Source organism: Carassius gibelio, chromosome A13, assembly GCF_023724105.1.
Source record: "Carassius gibelio isolate Cgi1373 ecotype wild population from Czech Republic chromosome A13, carGib1.2-hapl.c, whole genome shotgun sequence".
Lineage (NCBI taxonomy): Eukaryota > Metazoa > Chordata > Actinopteri > Cypriniformes > Cyprinidae > Carassius > Carassius gibelio.
In genome coordinates, this window is record NC_068383.1 from 5,537,442 (window position 1) to 5,550,436 (window position 12,995).

The 12,995-nt window shown below is 44.1% G+C and overlaps 2 long non-coding RNA genes across 2 annotated transcripts; both read right to left on the minus strand.

The window, feature by feature from the left end:
* Positions 1 to 289: 289 nt before the first annotated feature.
* Positions 290 to 1,904, minus strand: LOC128025957 (uncharacterized). Its single transcript, XR_008186300.1, has 3 exons — positions 1,850 to 1,904; positions 1,652 to 1,721; positions 290 to 947 (listed from the first exon to the last, which is right to left on the minus strand). It is a non-coding gene; the product is annotated as an uncharacterized LOC128025957 (long non-coding RNA).
* A 78-nt stretch (positions 1,905 to 1,982) lies between these two features.
* LOC128025958 (uncharacterized) lies at positions 1,983 to 3,227 on the minus strand. The gene is made up of 3 exons (XR_008186301.1): positions 3,030 to 3,227; positions 2,321 to 2,574; positions 1,983 to 2,077 (listed from the first exon to the last, which is right to left on the minus strand). It is a non-coding gene; the product is annotated as an uncharacterized LOC128025958 (long non-coding RNA).
* Positions 3,228 to 12,995: the final 9,768 nt, after the last annotated feature.

Genomic DNA, 12,995 nt, shown 5'->3' on the forward strand with positions numbered 1-12,995 from the left:
TTTTTATCACTGTATTTCAGAAGGAAAACTACTGTATTTAGAAAATGTTCGATATCATTTCGCATGTGCTTGATAAGGCAGCGTTTGTGAGCTCAGCACCGCTCTGCAGCCGTTACCGGAGAAACCTACCTCTCCCGCTCTTAGCGCCTCCTGCTGGCAGAAAATAAACTCGCAGAGTGCAGCCATGTGGGGAAACAATGCATTTCTACGTTAAAATTAACCCAAATTGAGCTAGGCATTAAACCTACAAATGTTGTTCATTTTAAATATCACTTTTACACACAAATAATAATTATCAAAAGGAAAATATTTATTAAAAACAAGAGAAAAGTCAAAAAGTAACATGTTAGAAGAATTGCAGAAAAGGATGGCATTAACAGCTACAGAGTTCATAAACAAAGCATTGAACATTTGATGAATATAACTTAAGATCAAATTGGACTTTGTTCAATTGTATAAAAATATACGAAAACACATACAATAAATTTACAATTAGTTAAGTTTTTTTCCAACTATTCTGGCATGACAGTACACAAATAAATCACAACATTAACTTTGATATTATAACATTTAACAGACGCATGTGTGTGTGTGTGTGTGTGTGTGTGTGAAAGAATGTGAGCAGGTGTATGAATGACAGAGTGTAAACTCTTCTACTAAACAACACAGAAAAAGCATTTAACTTTTTTTTTTTTTAACAAATGATACACTTACAGTTTGTTTCATAGTCCATGAATACAGATCATGCATCACGGTCAATTTTCATGATCTCTTTAGCATAACTGATGTTATCATGAAGAAACCCCATCAGCACAGCATCTGACTTCTTCTACATCATCCAGGGCAGCGTCCTTCTTTAAAACCACCGCTGCATCAGTTTAGGGGAAAGAAGATTCTCCTCTCTGACCAGCATTCATCCCAGTCACCGCCTGTTCTTCATCAGTGGCCTAAGAGAAACACATTTGAAAAAATTAAACATTTAATTAAACTATCCATTTTCAGGTAGAGGTGTATTCACATCCGTAAGGATAGGTAAATAATCTTTTTTAAAGTTTCAACACTTTGTGTGGTTGTTTAATGTCTGTCTATCACAGCTCTCATGAAGTCTATAATGGCAGCACTAGTGTGAGGACAGGTGATATTGTTTGAATAAATATCACTTTCAGAAAGCTTCTTTACTGAAACATTAAAACAGACATGACATTCACATACCTCACAATATTCACGTACATGGAGGGCTGCTCTTCAAACCGTTAGTTCAACAAATAATTAAAATGTTCATAATTTACTCTCCCCATGTTTTTCCAGACTCATACAAACTCTGCTCATTTTTTGGAAAGCATACGAATATATTTAATATTCTCTGTTTGTGTCCTCCATTGCTGGTCTGGGAGACCAGTATTTTATTTTGAACATACATGTTTGCTATCATATCATTTAAGATGTATTCATATATAAATATCAGAATTTACTTCTACAATAACTCTATATTTATGAAGCTTGAAAATACTGATTATCTAAACTATAAATGGATTAACAAATATTATGAGAAAACTAAAAATATATTAAATTATGTTGTAAAGACAGACAAAAGTCTTATAGGTTTGGAATGACTTGAGGGCAAGTAAATGATTTTTTGTGTGAACTTTACCTCTAAGAGCGAAGACCAAGAATAATGACTCTCCAAATCAGACAAGACAACTCCAAACTTGGTTTGATTTCTGCAATAAAAAACACAGACATCAATGGTCTTAATGAAATGAGCACGTAATCGCACTGTTGATGCATCAAAATGTGAAGTAAACTGGCAGGAGACAACAGAAAAATTTATTTTCTAAAAATAACTTACATAAAATCTCAAAGGAATGATGCTCTCCCATGTCTCTTGCTTTTAACATCTACAAAAACAAAAAACAAACATTATTTTACTCTTAGTAAAACACAACAACAACTGATAACATGAAATTATGAAGTTTACTTGCCTTAAACGATCTTTCCCTCTCTTCAGAAGAAGCTGAGTAAACCTCCTCCTCACACAAGCAGACTTGTGTGTCCTTAACTCCAGTTAGTTTGAGTTCTGCAAAGAGGGACATCAATGGTTTCAATAAAATATAAACATATACATACATATATATACATACATATATACACACACACATACAGACATATATATATATATATATATATATATATATATATATATATATATATATATATATAAAATCACACTGTTTTTGCATCAAAATGTGAAGTTAACAGGCAGGACACAACATAAACATTAATTTTCTAAAAAAAAAAAAGTTATAATAACTTAACTTACATCAGTCTCAAAAGAATGAAGTTATCTTGTCTCTGGATTGCAACATCTAAAAAAACAACAACATTATTTTAGTCTTAGTAAAAATAAAGATAACTTGATGTTATTCTGAAGTTTACTCTCCTTAAACCGTCTGTCCCTCTCTTCAGAAGAACACCTCCTCCTCATCCTCACACAGGTCTGAGACTCCTCACACAAACAGCTTCTGTGTCTTTAACTCTCAGCGCGAGGACAATGAAGACAGGAGCTTGACAAGTCTGAAATATTACATGTAAAACATACTTTTAACAGTTACCACTTCAACAGCCTCAAAATAATTATGCTAGTCTTTACTACACAATGCCGTTTCCTTTAGGAGACAAACATACATTCAGTTTAACCGCGAAAAAAAAGACAAATTCACATGAGCGTAACCGTGACCATAACAGTCTGTTAACGCCTCAAAAAGTACAGATAATGTAAAATCTTATGTAAATATGACAAAATACATTCACAGACGTTATATTAAAAGTACATCCTCCGTTCAGTACTGTTACATGAGGCAGTTAAGACCTCCGTGTCTGAGGCGAAAACCGCGTCCGTTTTTTTTTAAATATATATATATATATATATAACGTTAAGCTCCTTTGTTTCCGCCTTTCATAAAACCTTCCGCCTTTCATACAACCGGGTAAACAATAAAAGATATTTTACATTTTGAATATTTACTTACCATAGTCTTTCACTCGCTTCTCGCTTCTATCACGCTGAGAAAATGGCGGCTGCTCGCTCTGGAGACGTACGATCTTGACGTGACGTGCGTGCTCTCCTTCACGTCCGCGTCCTCAACCCAGACCTGCTGGGTTAAATTTTTTTTAAAAAAAACCTTATTTTCAACCCAAACTTGGGTTAAAACATCCCAAAGTCCTATCCAACGGCCTCAACCCAGCAGTTGGGTTGAAAAAACAACCCAGCGTTCCCTATCATAGGTCACTTCGATGCTGCGGTGACGTCACCACGTATGGGAACACCTCTGGTGTGACGAATGTCTGAAGCCCTATACCATCCCGCCAATCCTATTGGCCAAATGGCGCATAGCACCACCCTGCGCATGCGCGCGCATGATATACCTGGGTGCAGCGCGCCATTTCGCTCAGATTTCATTCCTTCAGGAATAGCGAATCATCTGTGCCCTATCGTCTCGCGTTCTCCAGCGATCTCTTCGAGCAGTGTTAACTCCTCTTCGCGGACGCGATGAGCTTTCGAAAATGTAAGGAGCCATGTACCAGGTACATCACGGCGGGGGACACTCATGACAGGTGCGTAGTATGTCTTGGTTTACATCACGCACAGGCGGCGCTTAGCGGCCTTTCTTCCTGTCCCCATTGTGATGGCCTGCGGCTCAGAGTACTGCGCTCCAGGGTGGAAGTTTTCTCTAATGTCGCCCTCGAGTCTAACCCCCGTCAGGTCACCTCTGCGACTGCCGAGGCACCGCACGAGGCGAGGGCCTGGGGTGACACGTGCGACATGGATTTTGTGGACAGCGCAGCGCTGGAATATTCTCCACATCGCTCGCTCTCCCCTACCCTGCTGCAGAATAAAACTTATACTGAGCCCGTCGTCTTCTCTAATGAGGATTTACTTCCCACACCGGAGGCATGCACCGCCATCTCCTTCGGTTGTGGACGCTATGACGACGATGTTTTATCCACCGCGGCCTCGGGGTCTGAGGACTTCGCGACCGACACTAGCCCTCTTCCTCCTAGCGGACAGGAGAGGCGTGTTTCCCCCTCCTACAGTGAGCTGTTGGATGTGGTTTCTCGTGCGGTGGGTAAATTGGGGCTAGAATGGGAGGTTGACAAGGCCGAGGCCCAACCTTCTTCCAAGCTGGACGACCGTTTTCTAACCAGTCGGACACCTACACAGCCCCGGAGGCCTTTGCCTTTTTTCCCGGACCTCCACCAGGAGGTTTCGAGGTCCTGGAAACAGCCATTTTCGGCGCGGATTACTAACGCCGCGGCCGCGGATTTCGCCACCGTTTCTGATATGGCGGACCATGGCTATACTATGATGCCCCCGGTGGAAGAGACTCTCGCCGAACACCTTGCGCCTAGTTCGGCCGCGGCTTGGAAGTCTCGCCCCCTTCTTCCTTCGAAGGCGTGTCGAGTCACGTCTAGTTTGGTGGGTAAATCCTACATGGCGGCTGGTCAGGCGGCTGCGTCGCTCCACTCTATGGCGGTCCTTCAGGCCTACCAGGCGGAGTTATTGAAGGAATTGGATGAAGGTGAGGGCATCACACCGGAGGCAGTTAAGGAACTGCGTAGAGCTACGGATTTGGCGCTACGCGCTACCAAACATACCGCTCGTGCAGTGGGCCGTACTATGGCCGGTTTGATTTCGGTTGAGCGCCACCTCTGGCTTAATCTCACCGATATTAAGGAGAAGGATAAATCTTTCCTTATGGATGCCCCTGTCTCCAGGGATGGATTGTTCGGTGAGGCTGTCACGTCAGTAGTGGAGAAGTTCAGGGCAGCGAAACAGCAATCAGCCGCTTTCCGCCAGCTGATTCCCCGCAGACCCAGGGAGGTCGAACGCCGGCAAGCGCCCGCGCGTTCTCGCTCAACCTCCTCTCACCGCCAGCGAGCAGCCTCTCGAGAGGAACCTACACCCATGGCGCCTCCTCGTAAGGACTGGGGCCCTAGGGTTTTTCCTCCGGCGCACCAGCGTCAACGTAAGCGATTGAACCTGACCTCGACGGCTAAAGCCTCTCGTTCTCGGGTGCCGAATAGCAGCTCCTGATCTTTTTGCTGCTTGCCAGGGACTGTGCCCTCCGCTAGAGAGCGCTGTCGGACCGCTTTCGCGCATCCCACACTCTCATTGCAGTCCCCATGCTCAAACATTGATTGTCTCGCCGCTAACAGCGCCTCGAGCAACATTGGATCGAGCTGTAATGACAGACGCTCCCTCAGACACTCTGCGCAATCCTGCTTTCGGAGTTCGAGGGACGACTCAAGGACCCTACACAAACGGTCCGTTTATGACGGCTCGCACAGCCGCCGCTTTTTCGCTAGCGGCAGAGCCCGATGTTCCATCTGTTGGCCTAATTCCTGCCGTGGACACGTTTCAGGATTATACTCAACGGAACGCAACGACTCCGGCGCATACGCTTCCCCGGTGCACGAACACCACGGGTTTTTCGTGTCCGGTCGTTTTAACGCGTATGACGGCGTTGCTGGGAGCGGAAGTTTTGAAACCGTTAATATTGTTTCGGGCCGCGTGGGAACGCTTGCCCGGCATTCCTCAATGGGTGTTACGCACGGTTTGTCACGGATACACCATTCAGTTTCGGAAAGGCCCGCCTCCTTTCCGCGGAATTCTTCCCACTACGGTGAAGTCTACGGAAATGGCGGTGCTGCGACAAGAAATGTCAGCTCTGCTGAGCAAAGGGGCTATAGAAGAAGTACACCCCTCTCAGATGGAGACAGGTTTTTACAGCCGTTATTTCGTGGTACCGAAAAAAGACGGCGGGTTACGACCCATTCTGGATTTACGCCGTCTGAATCTTGCACTCAGACCGAGCAAATTCAAGATGTTGACGGTGAAATCTATTCTGTCTCAGATCCGACCAAGCGATTGGTTTATTACGATCGATCTGAAGGATGCGTATTTCCATATTCAGATCGTCAAGAGACACAGGAAGTTCCTCAGATTCGCTTTAGAGGGCAAAGCGTATCAGTACCGCGTTCTTCCCTTTGGCTTGGCTTTAGCGCCCCGTACGTTCTCAAAATGCATGGACGCAGCTCTGGCCCCGTTGCGGCTCCAGGGCGTTCGTGTGTTGAATTATTTGGACGATTGGCTGGTGCTAGCGCAATCGCGGACTCAAGCATACTCTCACCGAGATCTTGTGCTGAATCATTTAAACAGCCTGGGCTTACGAACAAATTTCAAGAAGAGTGTTTTAACTCCCTCTCAACGGATAACTTTTCTTGGAATAGATCTGGACTCTCGCGCGATGACAGCGAAGCTTTCTCTCCCGCGCGCTCAGTCGATTGCGTCATGCGTGCGGCACTTCAAAGCGGGTCGCACGGTGACGGTGAGATTGTGCCTCAGGCTCTTGGGTCTAATGGCAGCAGCATCCCCCGTGATTCGTCTGGGATTGCTTCAAATGCGCCCCTTTCAGTGGTGGACGAAAAGGCGGAATATTTCACCCCGTTGTCTCCCGCATCGCACGATTTCGGTGACACGGCGGTGTGTGATGTCGCTAAAAATTTGGATGTCAACCGAATTTCTCCTGTCAGGAGTTCGATTGGGAATTTATGCTTTCCGAGAGACTGTCACGACGGACGCGTCTTTGACTGGTTGGGGAGCTGTGTGTCGAGGGCGACCAGCCCACGGAGTGTGGACAGCGGCTCAGCGCGGCTGGCATATAAACAGACTGGAATTACTGGCAGTTTTTCTGGCTCTCCAGTATTTCGCGGATCTGCTGATCGGCCGTCATGTGCTGCTCAGATCAGACAACACAGCGGTTGTGTCTTATCTGAACCATCAAGGAGGATTGCGCTCTCGCCCCCTGTGCAGGCTGGCGAGGCGTGTTCTTCTGTGGTCTCGGGACAAGTTTCTCTCGATCCGGGCCATTCATGTCCCCGGACGATTGAATTTCGGAGCGGATCTGCTATCCAGACAGGCTCTGGAACAGGGAGAATGGCGATTACACCCCCAGACGGTGGATCTTTTATGGCGGATATTCGGCAAAGCGAAAGTGGATTTATTCGCATCGAGCATGACTACGCATTGCCCGCTATGGTTCTCCCTACGCTCCCCATCGCCCCTGGGCGTGGATGCGTTAGCTCACAGCTGGCCCAAGACCAGTCTGTATGCTTTTCCTCCGATTCGTTTGATCCCAGCGGTATTATGCAGATTACGCCGGGACAGAGTGGAACAGCTGCTGCTGGTGGCTCCGCGATGGCACACGCAGCCGTGGTTTGCGGATCTGATCAGTCTGCTAGCGGGCTCTCCGTGGGAGATTCCCATCAGACAGGATTTATTATCACAAGCACAGGGGCTGATTTGGCACCCGAGGCCAGATCTGTGGAAACTGTGGGCGTGGCCACTGAGCGGAGTGCGTTAGTATGTCCCGGTCTTTCTGCTGAAATTACTGAGACTATATTGAGTTCTAGAGCAGCTTCTACGAGACGCTTATATGCTTTCAAGTGGAGACTGTTTACAGCCTGGTGTGGTAATCATAATGTGGATCCAGTTTACTGCCCAGTGGCTTCAGTGCTGGAGTTCCTCCAGGAGCGTTTCTCGGATGGCGTTACACCAGCCACTTTAAAGGTTTACGTGGCAGCCATTTCAGCTTACCACGAATGCATAGGCGGTGCCTCTGTGGGGCGTCATCCATTAGTTTCTCGTTTCATACAGGGTGCGCGACGGCTGAGGCCTTTCCGCCCTGTGCGAGTTCCTTCATGGGATTTATCCATTGTGTTGTTAGGTTTATCAGGGCATCCGTTTGAGCCCTTGGAGACCGTATCGGATAAAATCCTGACACTGAAGACACTTCTTCTCATGGCTTTATCCTCCCTCAAGAGAGTTGGGGATTTACAGGCTCTTTCTGTTTCACCCTCATGCATGGAATTTGCACCAGGCTCTGTGAAGGTGCTGCTGCGGCCCAGGCCTAACTATGTTCCTAAGGTCGCATCTAACCCTTTTCGCTTTCAGCAAGTGGTTCTGGAAGCTTTTTCACCTGCCGAGGCCGGGTCAGGAGATCTAAGTCTTTGCCCTGTGAGAGCTTTAAAGACTTATGTGGATCGCACAGCCCCTTGGCGTGGTTCTGACCAGCTGTTTGTCTGCTTTGGACATAAAAGTAAGGGCCATGCAGTTACAAAACAGCGCATGTCCCATTGGCTGGTGGAGGCAATTTCTTTGGCCTATGGGGCGCGCGGACTCGCTTCGCCCTTAGGGGTTAAGGCTCATTCCACTCGAGCTGTAGCTTCTTCTCAAGCTTTTCTCAGTGGCTCTTCTATGGATGATATCTGTGCTGCGGCAGGATGGTCCTCACCGAGCACTTTTATCAAGTCCTACAGTCTGGATGTGAGGATGGCCCCTGGCTCCCGGGTTCTCTCCGCTTGAGCAGTTGCTTCCTCGGATCTCAGTTATCAGGTACGTCAGGCGTTTTGGTATATCGTTCCCATACGTGGTGACGTCACCGCAGCATCGAAGTGACCTATGATAGGGAACATCTCGGTTACGTATGTAACCTTGGTTCCCTGAATAGGGAACGAGATGCTGCGGTTCTGGCCGTTCCGTACCTTGATAACTCTTCATCTTCAGTCATGAAATCTGAGCGAAATGGCGCGCTGCACCCAGGTATATCATGCGCGCGCATGCGCAGGGTGGTGCTATGCGCCATTTGGCCAATAGGATTGGCGGGATGGTATAGGGCTTCAGACATTCGTCACACCAGAGGTGTTCCCATACGTGGTGACGTCACCGCAGCATCTCGTTCCCTATTCAGGGAACCAAGGTTACATACGTAACCGAGATGTTTTTTAGAGTGTACTTTTTAAATAAATTAACTCCGTTACCGTTACCATATGGTGCATTGTCCGTTACTTTAAAAAAAAAAAAATTATTTTGACTGAAGTGCAGCCTAACCTGTTTGCAGCAGCGACGCATTTTAGGATTGGTGGATGCCAACACGAAGACGCACTGTGGGCGTGTTTCCGTTTATTCAAGTATGTGCGGCAGTCATGGCGAGTCAAGGCGAGAGCAAAATGAGTTTCTCAAAGTGGAAATATGCTCATTATTTCACTTTAGTTGAGCATAAAGACAAAAACATTTTAGTCAAATGTAAGCTGTGTCTTTCTGGTTCGAATGTCCTATCCTACATTTGTGCAACGTATGGTGCAAAATGAAAATGAAAATTAAATTACATTATTTTAATTTGCCATTTCACACACTAGTTTTAATATGTAAAATTAATACTAATTTTAACGCTTTATAAGTTGCAAAATGAAAATGAAAATGTATTACAGAAATTATTAGATATGTATAACATGTTCAAGCAAAAACTGTGGCAAAATTATCATTCAAATGCTATTTTTCTTAATTGCATTAACACTCACAGTCAAGACACTTACGATAGCATTTCCATTCAATGTCCCGCAATGAATGTAGCAAAATTCAATGTGCACATTGAAAATGCATTCCCAGCTGATCACGTGTCCGCCTCCTCCCGCCATGCCAATCACTGCGTGGACAAGGCGGGGCTTGCAGAAGGTCAAGAGACTCAATACTCAAGAAGAGGATTCAAGTGAGAGAACATGGACAAGACAGTTGTTCAGTTTTGTTTTTAAGAGCTCAACACAACATCTTTCTTTCTAAATTCCTTTCTGTTTTACTTTGTGTTTGTATAGACCACAACGCATAAAAGCGCATTAATGGGAACATTACTAAAAAGTTACTTTTAACAGTAATGCATTACTTTTTGGTGTAAGTAATCAACAAAGTAATTGAGTTACTTTTTGAATTAAGTAACTAGTAACTGTAACTAGTAACTATTTCTTAGTAACTAGCACAACACTGGTGTTGTCATAACGTTCACCCTGGAGATTTAAAATGTTTCTTTTTTGAGACCCCAGGAGCCCAAATTCAGACCCAGATGTTTCTTTTTTGAGACCCCAGGAGCCCAAATTCAGACCCAGAACAATAAAACCCACAAAAGAGGTGGGAGTTCAAAGGATGAATCTTTATATTACCAAACTGCAGGGAGAGGAAGAGTAGAGAGTAGAAAGAAAACCAGTGTTGAGCTGCTGCAAGAGCTTTTGAAGCACAGCAGCTGTGGTCGAAGAGTTCTCGTGTGTTCGGATTGGTGGATGATGATGATGAGTGGATAAAGACTAGAGCAATCAAATAGTGAGAGAGTGATCTGCTCACCTGGTTATGTTCGTGGATGTTTCGAAGAGGAAAGCAATTCAGAATGGAAATATTGACATTTTATTTGTTAACAACATACTTTTCGTACCTTAATTTCAGTAAATGTTATAAAATTAGAGAACTAAGCCAATAGGAGCGCTGGCGGTGTCATTTGATTTGGATGGGAACTTCGAATTTTGAATCATTTGAGTCAGTTTTGGGAGTTCAAAGCGGGTTTGCAAATCATTTGAGTCAGTTCGGGAGTTCGGAGCGTGAGTCATTTTAATCAGTTCGGGAGCTTGGAGCGGGATCGCGAACCATTTGAGTCTGTTTGGGTATCGCGAATCATTTGAGTCAGTTTGGGAGTTCGGAGTGGGATCGCGAATCATTTGAGTCAGTTCGGGAGTTCTGTGCGGGATCGCGAATCATTTGAGTCAGTTTGGGAGTTTGGAGTGGGATCGCGAATCATTTGAGTCAGTTCGGGAGTTCGGAGCGGCATCGCGAATCATTTGAATCAGTTCGGGAGTTCTTAGCGGGTTCGCGAATCATTTGAGTCAGTTCGGGAGTTCGTAGCGGGTTCGCGAATCATTTGAATCAGTTTGGGAGTTCGGAGCTTGAATCATTTGAGTCATCTCGGAAGTTCGGAGCTGGTTCGCGAATCATTTGAGTCAGTTTGGGGTTCGCGAATCATTTGAGTCTGTTTGTAAATTTGGAGCAGGTTCGCGAATCATTTGAGTCAGTTTGGGATTCGCAAATCAAATAACCTTTGTGCCAAAAGGGTTCTTTCTTGTCATTATGGAACCTTTTTAGCATAAAAGGTTCTTTGGAGTTGAGTAAAGAACCCTATGGTTTTATATTGAACCCCAATGAACCCTTTTATTTAATATGAAATGCTTTTTCATGCATACTGAGTTTTTTACACTGTTAAAGAGTTGGATTCCCATTTCAAACATGGACAAAGTTTCAACAATTAAGTTGTACATTTGAAGGAGTATTTTTGTTCCAAAATTACCTCTTCCGGTTTGTCACAAGTTTCGGAAAGTTTTTTTTTCGAGTATGGGTCTGTGTGACGTTAGATGGAGCGGAATTTCCTTATATGGGTCCTAAGGGCACTTCTCCCGGAAAAGCGCGCGCTCCTGTATAGCAGAGCACTGAGAGCAGAGACATTCACTGATCAGAGCGAGAGACCGAAATGTCACAAAAGAAGTGTGTTTTTGGTTACCAGGGCAAGACAACCCTGCACAGATTAACAAAAAAAAAAAAAAAAAAAACAGCATTAAGGGACCAGTGGATGGAGTTTATTTTTACAGAGCATCAACGGAGTTGTGCAAGTGTTTGTGTTTGTTCCCTGCATTTCGAAGATGCTTGTTTTACAAACAAGGCCCAGTTTGACGCCGGACTTGCATATCGTTTATTTCTTAAGGATAATGCAGTCCCAACGAAAAAGGGTCACGATCGTGTGTTGGAACCGCAGGCGGTGAGTAAAACTGCTTCAAATATCTCTGTGTTGTTAACTTTGCTATCGGCGCGTGAGCACATCAAGTAAACAACATGCGATGTTGTCATCAAACTGCACTTTCCACATGTACACCTTAAAAAAAAAAAAAAAAGAAAAAAGACGAAATAAAATGGAACTTTAAGCAAATATATACAGTTTTAATACATACCAAATAGAGACGTCGTTGCTGCTGCTCTTGTTAAATTTCAGCCTCTGGATCTGATTCTGGATCATAAATATACGCTGAATCTGACTGTTAGCCATGGTTTGTTTTGGATGATGTTTTTTTCCTCATGGTAATGTCACAGCTTCCAAACGCTCTCAACGCAAAAGCCTACTCGCGCTCGTGATTCTTTAGCTCCACCCACACGTCACGCCTCCAGGCGCTCGTGTTTTTCCGGGAAAAACGGTACAGACTATCTTTCTCTTATAAATATAATAAAACTAAAGACTTTTTGGAGTTATGAAGGATGCAGTACTACTCTATAGGTACTCAAGATTAACAGGATATTGAGTGAAAATGAGCATTTCACCCCCCCTTTAAATTAAAAACACAAACCCGAATTCACCTCACCTCAGACCCTCTGCACACAAACACGTGGATGTGATTTGGGAGTTTAAGTCTTTTTAACAAGGTTTTATTCTGTCATATTTTTTGATTAAGTAACAGAACTGTCAAGTTTTAAAGGCATTGTATAATGAGCAGTCAAATTCAAATAGATTGACATTCATTTAAGTTCAATTAAGTTCATTTTGCAAAATTCTTAACAAAAATTATTTTATTTTATTTTATTGTTCTGACAGGAGCATGTTCCAGGTCGGTCACCTCCGTAACGGTTGCTAGGGGGTGTATTTGGTTGCTTTGTTGCTTCAGTGAGCAAGAAAGGAGAGGTGTTACCACAGGTAATCTGAAAAGGAGAATGGCTGGCCTGTCAGTCTGGATTATATTTGTCTCGGTGCACTTTGATGTGCCATGACCGTCTGAAGCATTGCACACACTGTTTCCTGCCACTGCTGGCCTGTGTGTGACTGTGTTTATACAAACTTTTTTTAAACTAGAAAAGATTGGATAGCTTGGAAAAGACAGTCATAATGTTTTTGCATGCTAATTATCATGCTGAAAGCTGCTCCATACATGTATGATTTCCTTTACTTTTCTTAAAAAAAAAAAAAAAAAAAAAAACGAAATGGAAATTTGAGAGAATTTTCACCCTGATGTTATATATATAGAATTAAGTTGTAATACATTTTTTGAATTAATTTAATTTAATAACATTTTAATTGAGT